The sequence below is a fragment of the Scyliorhinus canicula genome, unplaced genomic scaffold (assembly GCF_902713615.1).
Source record: "Scyliorhinus canicula unplaced genomic scaffold, sScyCan1.1, whole genome shotgun sequence".
Classification (NCBI taxonomy): Eukaryota; Metazoa; Chordata; class Chondrichthyes; order Carcharhiniformes; family Scyliorhinidae; genus Scyliorhinus; species Scyliorhinus canicula.
This window is the reverse complement of record NW_024055852.1, coordinates 742,920-756,096: the sequence shown is the minus strand read 5'-3', so window position 1 is coordinate 756,096 and position 13,177 is coordinate 742,920. Positions and strand designations below refer to the sequence as shown.

Here is a 13,177-nt window from a genome sequence, read left to right as displayed (position 1 = left end):
TCGAGGCAGCTTAAGGCACGGCCAGCGATGGTGGAGTGGTTAAAGTCGGAGGTGAAGGCAGTTAGTTCCAGATTCCCACCACCGGCTGGATGACAACGTTTTTCCTCAAATCCCCTCGAAATCTCCAACTCCTTATCTTTAATCTATGCCTATTGGTTATCTACTAAGGTGAAAAGTTTCTTCCCATCTATGTCCCTCATAGGAAGGACAGTCATTGTTCCTTTGAAATTCTCCTTATAACCAAACTCTTTGACCAAACTTGTGATCATATGACCGAATATGTTCATAGTTCCTGTGACACCCCTTGGCAGATGTTATTGTGTGAAAACCCTCGAAAGTGATTTAAGTTGCTGCATGTATTGTCACTCAGTGAGACCTGATATGTTACTGAGTGAGGGAGTCTGTATAGTTTACTGAGTGAGTGAGTCTGTGCACCAGGATAAGAACAAGAAGCAGGAGTTAAGGTACCGCAGATAGATTCATCAATACAATATCTGTTATGAATGCGAGTTGTAATCATAAACTGGTATAACTGTGCAGGTGGGTCTCACTATTTATGTTTTTGGGAGTTGTGTTCTGTTACAATTGTTGATACACTCACTATGGAAAGTGAACAATATGGCGGGGGGCTCCCCCTGCTGAGCTGTAGCTGGAACTGCCAGTGTGGGGTTTTTGTACGGGGTCCCCCATATCTCTGTAGCAATGTGGGCATCAGAGCACAGAAATACACGGCGCTGTCTGAGATCATTGTGTTACTGATCGTTAGCTCGGTAGTCTTGTTCTTTTTATCAACCGTAGAGGAAAACCGAATATCAAGGTCAATGTTCCTTTGCACAGTCAGTCCAATAAATTGAAGCATGTACATTGGAGCTTTCCTGGGCTGCTGTCTGTACCAGTACACATAGAGGTTAGGATCGCTTGTTTTCAAGGTGCAGGTTAATGTGACATTCCTTTCCTCTTCAAGCGTTATTTCAGGTTCCTTTTGTTCCACGGTATCTTGGTGGCTCCATTCTAACAGAGGTAACAGCGATAAAGACAATCAGAGTCAGCATCACATTAAGGAATACAATCATCAGCAAAATAATCTCTGTCATTTTACCAACACCTGGGTTACTGCAGTCAGGAAGAGAATGGGGTTTTACTGGGAAGGAAATACTTACTGAAAAGTGGGATAATGATGAGGAGCGAAGCGAGATGGTTCCTCATGATCCTTCTTGAGTTTGTAATTCTACAATGAGAGAAATCCTCTGTCAGAGACAGAAATACAGATCCCCGTTACACTGCACTGAGGATCCGGCAAATGAGAGGAATGAACCAGCAGCAGCAATCTCTCCAATAACACTATGGTGCTAGAGCGAGAGCAGCAAACGGAAGCTGTGGGCGGGGATACCGCAGTCTGAATATTGAGTGAAGTGTGCGGTGACTCTCAGCTGCACTCGGAACTGATGGAGCGAAATAGCGACGGTTCAATCTTCCCTACACCGTGACCATCATGCACCTGCTCACTGTGCAAGGCACTGAGAAGAAATAGATCGGGAGGGACATGAACGGACTAGAATCTAGAATCTTCGAGCCCACACAATCTCAATTCCCGAGACACTTTGAAAGAGTTTTCGTATTCTTCTTTCAAAAACTGCATTTTCTATATATCCCGGTAATTGCCTTTACATTTGTGTGAAATTTCCTTCATAAAGTTATTGTTGAATCTTCTGCCGCCTTTATTTAGACTCCGCCTTTTATAGTTTAACAAATCGCAGTGTAGATAATGAACAGAATTTTTCTGAGCTTTATTTCTCCTCAATCCTTCTGTTATCCAAGGATCTGCTCGTGGAAACAGCTCAGTGCGATCTTTACATTTCAGCAACTAAGTTCAATCTCCCCTTTACCTTCCTTGACCGAAGGAGAAGCGGCCTTATGGCGCCATCGGCAGCTTCTCTGCCTCAGGCTCCTTAGTCGCTGAGTTTTACAGCGAAGAAGAGGACCTTTGGCCCATCGCGTTTGCCCCGACCATCAAGTACCTGTCTCGTCTAAACCAATTTTCCAGCACTTGACCCGTAGCCTTGTATGCAATGGCGTTTCAAGTGCTCTTCCAAACGCTTCTTAAGTGTTGTGAGTGTTCCCGCCTCGACCACCCTCACAGACAGTGTGCTCCAGGTTCTCACAACGCTCAAATGCCCTCTAAATCTCCTCCCCTTACCTTAAATGTATTCCCTCTGGTTGTTGACCCCTCCACTAATGGGAACGGTTTCTTCCTATCTATTTTCCGCATAATTTTGAAAACCTCGATCAGGTCAGCCTTCCCTGACAACGTTTGACAATTAATGACAATAATCCCAGCCTATCGAGCCTCTCTTCATAGCTGAGAAACTCCTTCCCAGAAACCTTCCTGATTAATCTCCTCTGCACCCTCTCTGGTGCATCACACCTTTCCCATAGTGTGTCGACCAGATGTGCACAGAATATTCCAGGTGCGGGCTAACTAGCGTTTTACACATCCCCATGATAACCTCCCTGCTCTTATATTCCATCCCTCGGCTAATAAAGGCAAGTATCCCGCATGTCTTCTTCACCACCTTATCTACTTGTCCTGTTGCCTGCGGGGATCTATGGGCCTGAACACCATGGTCCTGAACACTCTTGCTTCTATACTTCTTGACTTCCTGGCGTTTATTGTGCATTTTCTTCCATTGTTCATCCTCCCAAAATGCATCATTCAACCCTTTGCAGGGTTAAATTCCATTTGCCACTGTTCTGCCTATCTGGACCGCCGTATATCATCCTGCAATCTAATCCATTCCTCCTCGCTATTTAGCACACCGCCGAATTTCATGTTGTCTGCGAACGACGGTTGGGCACAGCTCAGGGAATTGAAATGCCAGAACGGTGTGGTTCCTGTTCCAGCTCTGGGGTGGTTGCGACCTGCCTCCCAGTGACAGTGCAATGGATTGGACCTTCCTTAAGACAGATAGCGCTAGAGAAGAAAATAATGAGTAGATTCCAGATTTAGATTCCGTTTTGACATAGAAATCAATAAACCTTAAGTCCATTCAGTAACCCCCATTCTGAACCGGGTTGAACAGAATCCACCATCAGAGGCGCAAAGCCCAACCATGATAATTAGAAAGTCACATGAGACAAAAACCAGTCTCCTCAGTGATGTCACAATGGGCCTGACTCCCTGCAGTGTGTGGGTGGAACAATGAGCTGAACAGAGCCCGGGCTCCCTCTCTGCTTCTCAATCTCTGGATCATTCCAGTCATATTCACTGAGAGATTCAGTCAGACATGTTTTTAATATTACTGGCGGGGCTCTTGCACATTAAGTAATGGATTTTCCTCATCAAAACAGTTTAACAGATTGATGGGAATTTACACAAATTCATACAGTTAATGGAGGTTTACCTCCATCCTGTTTATCCTTCTGCTCTTTTGATCCTCTACATTTACAGGCGGACTATTTGCGGATCCAGTGACGCAGCCTCCGGTGACAGTAGCTGTGTTTGAAGGTGCCTTGGTGACGTTATATTGAGGATATACAACCCGGGTAATAACGGGCATCCACTAGTATGGAGAGAAACCGGCACAGTCTCCAAACTGGATTATTAATGAAGTAATAGGACTGTAAAAAGATGGAATCTGAGGGCAATATCTGGCTGTTGCTCATAATATAAACACGCTGAGTGTGGAGGTCTCTCCACACTGTGTATTGAGGCGCAGCTTCACATAATAACCAAGAACTCGCACAAAAATCCTCTGCGAGTCTTTGTGTAGTCTTCTTTAGCGCCTTGATCAACCGGGATAATTTCATGCCAGGCCCACGGACAACAAACATTAGCAGGTTTGTTTATCAAACAGTTGCATTATTTTATTTGTCCTTGTTCAAATCAATCGACCTGAGAAATGTTGCGACGTAGCTCAATATCGCCGCCGAAGCCTCCTCAGTAAATATCTCGCAGCTTATACAGAATACTGACCTGCCTACATCGGCAGAGAAAGCTCTCGCACGTGGAGCGATTACAGCTGAACATTACTGACTGTCTTTCCAGAGCTTTCAATTCGGCCGGATCCTGGGAGACCCATTGTGCATCACACATTCCTGTAACAAAACGTAAAATGTGTCTAAGTCAGGAATTTGATTTAACACAAGAAATAGACAACGACCTTTGAATATTAACTCACCGAACGGCACAATGATTATTATCTTAAAGCACCATCGAACCCATGCTCTCTGGTTGTGACTTCTACAGAACATAAACTGAATTTAAATGGATTCTGGCCCTTCTTTTCTGATACTAAACAGGAAATTCAAATCACGAACAGGCCTCACTCATTGGGACGTATCCACGGAAGAGTGTTACTAAAATGCCTGCTCTCTGATGACTGCACAGGCGACACACTTTCTGAATAACCACGGCAGATTTTTGTACGGCGCTGAATGGTTTTCAGTTCACTGTGCCTCCACTGCACAGAGATAGGTGGCGGTGTCTGTCAGTCGAACGTCACTAACATTCAGAGAGCTGTGTTTGTCTGAAAAACTGAACCGAGCTGTGATCCTCCCCTGATCGCTGGTACCGCTCGCCAGATGCTGCACGGTTTGGTCCGGGTATTGTCTGTACCATTGTAGGATGTTTCCTGCTACTGTGGTGGAACAGGCCAAGGATGCAATGTCTCCCTCGGTAACAACCACTGACTGAGGAGACTGTGATACCTCGTCACTGCCAGCAGCATCTGAGAAACATGTAGATGTAAAATAACATGATAAATTTATTATCGCACAGACCACGAGAATATACTATAGCAAAATCAAATACAAAATGGCATAACAAAACACACAATAAAGCAAACTATATGTTACTACAACATGACATAACTGATGTGTGACATATTCCTGCCAGATACGGTGATCACACTCACACGGAGAGAAGAGTAAGAAATTCAGGGAGATAATCACTAAAGTGAAGCTCAGCTTCATGTTGGATCCTATCGATCTGTGTTAAGCACTCTCGGTAGTTTTCAGGACGAGAGACAATGCTGCGGAGGCAGCGCTGTTGTATATCAAGCTGAGTCCAACACCAACTGCACCGTGCCCGCCCGAACCAGGTCTCTGAGACGTGTGATCACAAAGTGAAGCTGTGAAGGAGCTTCAGCATTGGTGGAGTGTGGGTAGGAGAATGCGCACGCGGCAGACCACCGTCACTGTGACGTCAGACTGAGGACACGTGTGACGTTTCCCTGCATATTTAGTGACGTAGATCTGTAAACTGAGTGACGTCAGTGGGACTGGTTGAAGGGTCAGAAACATCTTTGCCGGAGCTGATCTGAACATCCAGCCCTGAGTTTCAGAGAATTAACAGCTGATCAGATACAGAAAGGACGGGTTAACCTGGAGACTGGTTTGATGACGGATCTGACGGTGGGATCGGATTCTGAAGTGTATTTTTACTGCCGTTGTTGGAAACAAGTGGTTGACAGCTTGATTCGAAGTTAAGGTGGCTTCCTCCCGGTGTGGGTTTGAGCGGCTGACATCGCCACTGGTCGATGTGGCTGAATCTGCTCAAGTTTCTGTCGAAACGTCAACAGACTGGAGCTCTAAGGCACAGTGCAATGTAAGGGAGTGGGACTCTTGTCCATGGTATACTCAGTCTGTGAGTCCTGCTTCTGATCAACTCTTCAGGGCCACTTTCTCCACCCAGAGATAGAGAGAGTTTAGCTGCCTGAGAGGTGCTGTTTTGTTATTTTAGCCTCACTGCTCGTCTGCTGACATGAGTAACGCAGCAGAGGTGAAATCCTGGAACTCCCTCCCTGACAGCAGCGGTTCAAGAAGGCAGCATCAAAGGTTAAACTAAAAACAGCAACTTCTGTCTTAACATCTGAGGACAGTAGCCGAGAAACAGAATTTCCGTCACTCAGATCAGAAATACATGTTCAACAGGAAATAATCATGTGTTTACAATTCCGATTGAAACCATGATTTCAAATGCGATGAAATGTGTTTGTTCCACAATTACCTTCCGAAATGCCCGCCTGCACCAGCCCCAAACAATCCAGACACTGGCTGACCGCTGTCGATCTGTAAAAGTTGAAATTCGAAGCAACAACTTCTATTCCGCACCATTAAGAATCGACTGTCTTTCGCAGGTTTTTCTTACTTCACTTTCTTGCGTCTCCAAAGGTGGTTTAACACCTGTAGGTGGCGAACTGTCTGTCAGTGAATGTGAACAATCCGAGCTGGGATACAGTCAGTGCCTTCGAAGAAGAATCGCTGCATAGATCCAGACGGGAGTCGGAATGGGTTTGCTGGTCTGGTTATTGTAGGACGGAAACACAGTTGTGTCAGAAAACATTAAATAGACACTGGAAAGGAGAATAACCACTAGGGGGGGGGTCTCTGTTCTTGGGGTTTGTTATAAACTGTGCAATCACTGCTTTGTGAAATTTGCTCATTTCCTACAAACTGCCTGTCAACCAATAAAATTCCTCGGAGGTCTTCCGGGATACTGATTGTACCAGAACAGAGTATCAAAAACAGCTGTCGAGTATCTACAGTCCAGGTTAATGCTCTGTCCTTCCAGAACCGTTATCGCAGATCGATCCTGGGGCACTGAATCTTCACCATTTATTCCTGGATCAAAACATAAAACGTATTCAATATCTGGGAGTGAAGATCGTACACGGAGCAGCAGGGTATCATTATGGTTAGCACAATTGCTTCACAGCTTCAGGCTCCCAGGTTCAATTCCCGACTTGGGCCACTGTCTGTGCGGAGTCTGCACATTCTCCCCGTGTTTGCCTGGGTTTACTCCTGGTGCTCCGGTTTCCTCCCACAGTCCAAAGATGTGCAAGTAGATTGGCCATGCTAAATTGCCCCTAGTGTCCAACTTAGTGTTGGGTGGTGTTACTTAGTGTTGGGTGGGGTTACTGGGTTGTGGCGACAGGTTGGAGGTGTGGACCTTCTGCAGGGTGCCCTTTCCAAGAGCCAGTGCAGACTCGACCGGCCGAATGGCCTCCTTCTGCACTGTAACATCTGTGAAATCTATGAAAATAATCCCGTCATATAGACCTTGTGTCCCGGCTTTGATCAAAGGGATCTAGAAGAGCGGAACGGAGAGGGAGAAACGTTCACACAATAATTCAGACAGCAATGTAAAGATCATAAAAAGACTAAATGTGAGTTAACGAACCGGAAATTAAGTTGTGAAATTCATTTTAGTAGAAATGCAAGTTATAAACTAACGTATATAATTATTCAGTTTCTGATCGCTTGTTCTCAGTGAGTGTTGTGTTTGTTTTTGATGGTTTGGTAATGACACAGTGACCCTCACAGACTGAGTAGTTGTGTCTGTCTATCAAAGTGAGAGCGCCCTCTGCCGAGAAATGACTGGAACACCCAGTGTGAGTGTTTGGGACAGGACCCGCTATACCTCTGCAGCAGTGTGGGCTCCATGGCGCAGAAATACCCGGCACTGTCGGAGAGATCAGCCACGGCGATATTTAAAGGTACCGTTTGGTTTTCTTTGAGTAAAGCAGCAGAAAACCTGGCTGGGACATCTGGAGATTTATCTGAACTGCCCTAACAATAGATTCTCATTACATTCCTCGGAGGTCTTCCTGGATACTGAATGTACCAGAACAGAGTATCAAAAACCGCTGTGGAATATCTACAGTCCAGGTTAATGCTCTGTCCTTCCAGAACCCGTTAACTCAGATCGATCCTGGGCCACTGAGTCTTCACCATTTCTTCCTGGAATTAAACACAAATTGTATTCAATATCTGAGAGTGAAGATTACACACGGTGAACATTAGAACATCGACTCACCATTCACCAGTCACCAACATGGAGAATACATGGTGCCAGGATTAGAGTCCGACAGAAATCAATCAGATTTTGAATATGTTCTGGTATTAAAGCGGAAATTCAGATGAATGAATGCTTCAGTTACTGGGAAAAGAAAGAGCGTTTCCTAAAGACTAAACTGTCGAAACTGATGACAGTTGGGCACCAAGCGTGAACCATACCTCCGGACCAAGAAGCCCAATTTTAAGATCGAGCATAAGCAAAATATAACTTATGTTAACTTGGACATAAGTTCTACATCTCTTTTTTTATGTTGAGACATCTGTTTTTCAAATTCACCTGAGATTCACCTGAGGAAGGAGCTGCGCTCCGAAAGCTAGTGCTGAAACAAACATGTTGGACTTTAACCTGGTGTTGACAGACTTCTTACTGTTTATTTAAAGGAACAGCTGTTGTCTTGTAATAAGTGACCTGGCCTCTCAACCAGACCATTAGAATCTGCAGCAACACAGTCAGTTTGCACATTTCCCACGTCCGCTGACTGCTGTAGTGTAGTGATTATCACATTCACCTCACACGCGAAATTGACGAAAATGTCTCGGACAGAATGAAAAAGGGAATGTTAATTAGGCTAATCAAGGCCGAGAAAGGTGCTGATAGTGGCGCATTCAGACGTCAGAATGGGATCAAAGGTAAGCAGTGTATCAGAGAACAATTGGCAACAAGGATCAGATTGATCAAGTAGGATGGTATAGGCTGGGGGGGGGGGGGGTGGAGGGGGCAATTGTAAGGGTAAAACATACCAATGGAAGGAATGAAAATAAGTTGATAGAAAAAAATACGTTTGAAGTGTGCAGAATAAAATTAAACAGACCGAGAGCTGCCTGATCCACCAGAGTTAGTGAATAGAGATAAGTGAATGTCCACTCATCGACAAGTTGATCGAAAATGTTTCGATTTTCCCGGGAACGCGTTGATTCCCTGCAGTGTGAGCTCAGCTTCTCAAAGCAACCCCAATGTGAATGAATCCCGCCGTCTGAGCGGCAAGGAAATGAAATAAACATGCTGCGTGACAAACAGAAAAGGGCTAATGTCTGGGATTTGAACCCGGGACCTCTCGCAAACTTCATCACCGAAACACCCGAAGCGAGAATCATACCCCTAGACCAAGGAACCCCTCGCAAGCACCCAAATCAGAGTTAGGTTAGCATCAAATCAGAGAATAATGACACCACAGTATGAGGCCATTTAGTCCGCCGTGTCTGTGCCAGCTCTCTGTTAGCGCAATGGAAGAAACAAAGAAACAAAAGATATGTCTGGAGGAGCTATCGATGGCAGATTGATCAACAACTACCGCCCGGACACAGAGAACAAGTGGAAACAAGATTGAAACCCAAATCTGCGATGGAAGGACACACAAAATGGTTGCAGCATTTACAGTGTGAAACTGCTGAACACACACTGAGTGTGAAAGCTGTATTGAGCCCAGTGGAAAGATGCGCTGCTGTTCCTCGAGTGTCTGTTGAGCTTCTTTGGAACATTTCACGACGCCGAGGTCCGGGAGGTCAGCGTTAAGATCCAGCTCCCCAGTCAGTTCAATTCTCCACTTTGGCTCTGTGGATTAGATGGGTCACGTCCCTGTGGTTAACACAGATCTGGAGCATCAATTTTATCCAAACGAACTCCAGCTCAAACACTGTCTCTCTCTCTCTCTCTCTCTCTCTCTCTCTCTCGAGCATCATCTGTGGGGAGAGAAACGACGTAAACATTCCGAGTCCTGAGAAATCTTTTTCAGAGTGGGCCAATGTAAATCAACCCCGCCGTCAGCGTCGCAAACAATTCGTAATCTCTGACCTGGAGTAAAGGGCCTGCCCTGGATTTAAACCCACGACCACTCCCATAGGCATTGATTGAAAATCCCTAAACGAGAACCAGACCTCGACACCAAAGAGCACAAATTTAAGACCGACATTAAGCAAAATATAATTTATGTTAATTTCGATATAATTTCTACATCTCACGGCATTATATGTTGAGACATTTGATAATTTAAGAAACAGCTGTCGCTTGCAACAAGGGACCTGGCCTCTCAAACAGACCATCAGAATCTGCAGCAATACAGTGAGGTTGTACATTCCGCACGTCCATTGATTGCCAGCGGTTTCTGTAGTGTAGTGGTTATCACATTCGCCTTACACGCGAAAAGTCCCCGGTTCGAAACCGGGCCGAAACATCGAACATTTAGCATTTCGTGTGAGGCCATGTAATTTATTGGAAGCAGCCGTTTCTTTAAAACTGATGTCTCAACTTATCAAAGGATCAGATATTGAACTTTGCTGAACTGAAGATAAGTTTGTTTTGCTTGAAGTTAAATTGAGAGGGCAGGGCTTTCATAAGTAACCACAGCTGAAACGAGAATTGATGATGCCCTGCTCACTTTGCTCTGCATCGGGAACCAGCTGTCCAACCCACTGAACTAAAGGGGACGCCAAAACTAGGAACTGCGAGCCAGCCAGGAGTCGAACCTGGAATCTCCTGATTCGTAGTCACTGGCCCACAGCAGTTACAAGCTGTTGCTATTCCTCGATGATGAAGACCAGTTATGAGATTGAGGTAATATTTAGCGACAGACTAAACTGGAAACACCAGGTGTTTCTGCCCGGTTTCGAACCGGGGACCATTCGCGTGTAAAGCGAATGTGATAACCACTACACTACAGAAACAGCTGGCAGCGCAGACTCCAACGGACCTGTGTCACCTTCAACTCAGCTGCCTTGTTGCAGCTTCGCATGGTTCGGCTGAGAGGCCATGTCACTTCTTCCAAGAACACGTCTGTTTCATAAAAATAGATGTCTAAACTTACAAGCCAAAAGAAGAACCTATATTGAACTGAAGCATGTGTTCAGCAAATCTCTAACGGCGGAATGCTCTCTTCTATTATTAATGCAGCATTCTTAAATCCTACAGAAAAAAGCAACCGACTTTACACAATATTTGTTCCTTATTCAATGCTTGAGTTGAGTTTAAGAATTGACAATTATGTTTTTTTAAATATTTGACCTCTTTGTGTTTTGGTGTGTAACATGCTGCAGCCTAAATACCGTTCATGTATAAGAAAGGAGGGGTAATTGTAAATCAACTTTGAGCCTGGATTCCCACACTGGCTTTTCCTGTTTCACCATCAGGAAGAGCGTTTTTTCTTTCCCAAAGCTGGTTCAGTTAAGTCTCTGGCATTTCCTCTCAGTCAGTTACAGTATCATTTGCGTCTGTCCTTTTCAGTACACATTACTACAATACATCCTTCAATCTGGCCTGTTGCATTTGCTGATCCCAATGCCATCTGCTCTGCATTGGAGAGACTAAATGCTGACTGGGTGACCGCTTTGCAAAACACCTTCGCTCCATCGACAAGCTGGCGGCAGACTCTACTGTCGCTTGCTACTTGAACTCACTGCCCTGCTCTCATGTCCACATGTCCGATCTTGGCCTGCTGCAATATTCCCATGTAGCTCAGCACAACGCCGAGGAGCAGCACCCCAACCTCCGAATAGGCACGGTACAGCCTTGCGGATTTTACAGTAGGCTCAACAACTTCGCACCGTGAAATCACTCCACCCACTTCACCACATGTTTATTTCCATCAACTTATTTTCATTGCTTCCATTGATATGCCTTCCTCTCCCATTGTCTCCCCCTCCCCATTCCCCTAGCCAATCGCATCCCTCTTGGGAAATCCGCCCCTTGTTCCTCATTGTCATCTGCCATTAACACATTCTAATCTTCTAATCGCCTCTGTCAGCACAGTTCTTAACACTGATTAGAAACATTTACATTCCCTTTTACTTTCGACCCAACACATTTTTGTTATTCTCCACCCATCGCTGGCCGTCTGTCGAGGCCCAATGCTTCACGCTCCCCCCCCCCCCCCCCACCCCGACCCCCAATCGAAACCTAACCAAAGATCCAGATGTCCAGCTTCGACAAAGAGTCACCCAGACTCGAAACGACACTTGCCATCTCTCTCCACGGCGGCTGTCAGATCTGCTGAGACTGTCCTGTGTTTTCTGTTTTTCCTTCCCATTGACGCATCCGCAGTAAGTTGCAGGATAGTGTTTAAGTTAATTTGCTTCTTGTTAATTTATTTTGTTGTTTGTTCGGGGGGTGGGGGTTGTTATTTGCGTTGTTACCGGTGCCGGGGGTGTTTATTATTGTTATTGTTCTGTTGATATATATTTTTCAAAAAATTCCAATAAAAATTATTTTTTAAAAAAGAGAATCCCCAAGTCGCTTTCTGAGGGATCGGAGGTGTATAGCCCTCAGTAAAAGTTTCCAAAGACCACTTTAATCTCGATTACGTGTGCTGCCATCCTACAATTTCTGTTCCTAACTTGCGCTTTCTCTTTTGCGGCTCCTTGTTTTCTGAGCTGGTGCTCCAGCATGCGACTGGCCTTGTCTCTATGTGTGTGGCGGAGCTGGTGCAGTGACTTCCTTCTGGAGAGCAGCTCAAATTCCATCTGCAGCTTTTTACTGTCCACCAGCAGTTCCACGGTTATCCGCTGCCGATCAACACCCAGCATGGGGTCAATCAGCCGCTGCTTGGCTGCCATGTATTTCCTGACCCGAAGGGTCCCATGAGCTATGATTTCGCCTGTGACCACCGCCTTCAGCGCCTTCCAGAACGTGGAAGGTGAGACCTCCCCGTTCTGGTTAAAGGTTACATAACCGTCGATGGCTTGGGTACCGTTGTACAGAATTCCTTATCGGCGAAGGGAACTGCGTCCAGCCTCCATAGGGGGCTTTGGGCCCTGCCCACCTTTGCATCAGGACCCTTCTCGAGCCTCATGGACACGTCCTGTGGCGTGTGGTCGGAGATTACAATCGTGGAGTATTCCCACATTTTACCCCTGCGACAAAGAAGTCTGCACATGAGTAGGCATTGTGCTCATGGGAGAAGATTGATTATTTTACTCTCGGGTGATTGTAACCCTGGGGGTCGCACCTCTCACCCATCTGCTCCATTAATGGGTTCAATGCTGGTGCCATGCCTGGCACGGTCCTGTCCTGGGGTTGGATCTGTGCATTGTCGGGTCCTGTACACAGTTAAAGTCTGCCTGTGTGATAAGTCACTGGGTGTCTAGGTTCGGGATTTCGCTCATAGCTTTCTTGACGAAATCTGCATCGTCCCAGTTCAGGGCATATATGATTACCAAGACAACCAGAGTCCCTTCCATGGTCACGCTCCCCATAACCTTTCACCCCAACCCCCCCCTCTACCATCGGGTCCCTCACGGTGCTCATCACCATAAATGAAATTGTCCTGTTGATTAGTATGCACCCCCTCAACCCTTGTCCGAATGCCGAAACATGAGTGAAACGTCTGTC

At 45.8% G+C, this 13,177-nt stretch overlaps 2 non-coding genes across 2 annotated transcripts; one reads left to right on the top strand and one right to left on the bottom strand.

Annotated features, from left to right (window-relative positions):
- The first annotated feature begins 9,955 nt into the window (after nt 1-9,955).
- trnav-uac lies at nt 9,956-10,028 on the top strand. Its single transcript has one exon. It is a non-coding gene; the product is annotated as a tRNA-Val (tRNA).
- Nucleotides 10,029-10,445: 417 nt separating this feature from the next.
- Nucleotides 10,446-10,518, bottom strand: trnav-uac. Its single transcript has one exon. It is a non-coding gene; the product is annotated as a tRNA-Val (tRNA).
- Nucleotides 10,519-13,177: the final 2,659 nt, after the last annotated feature.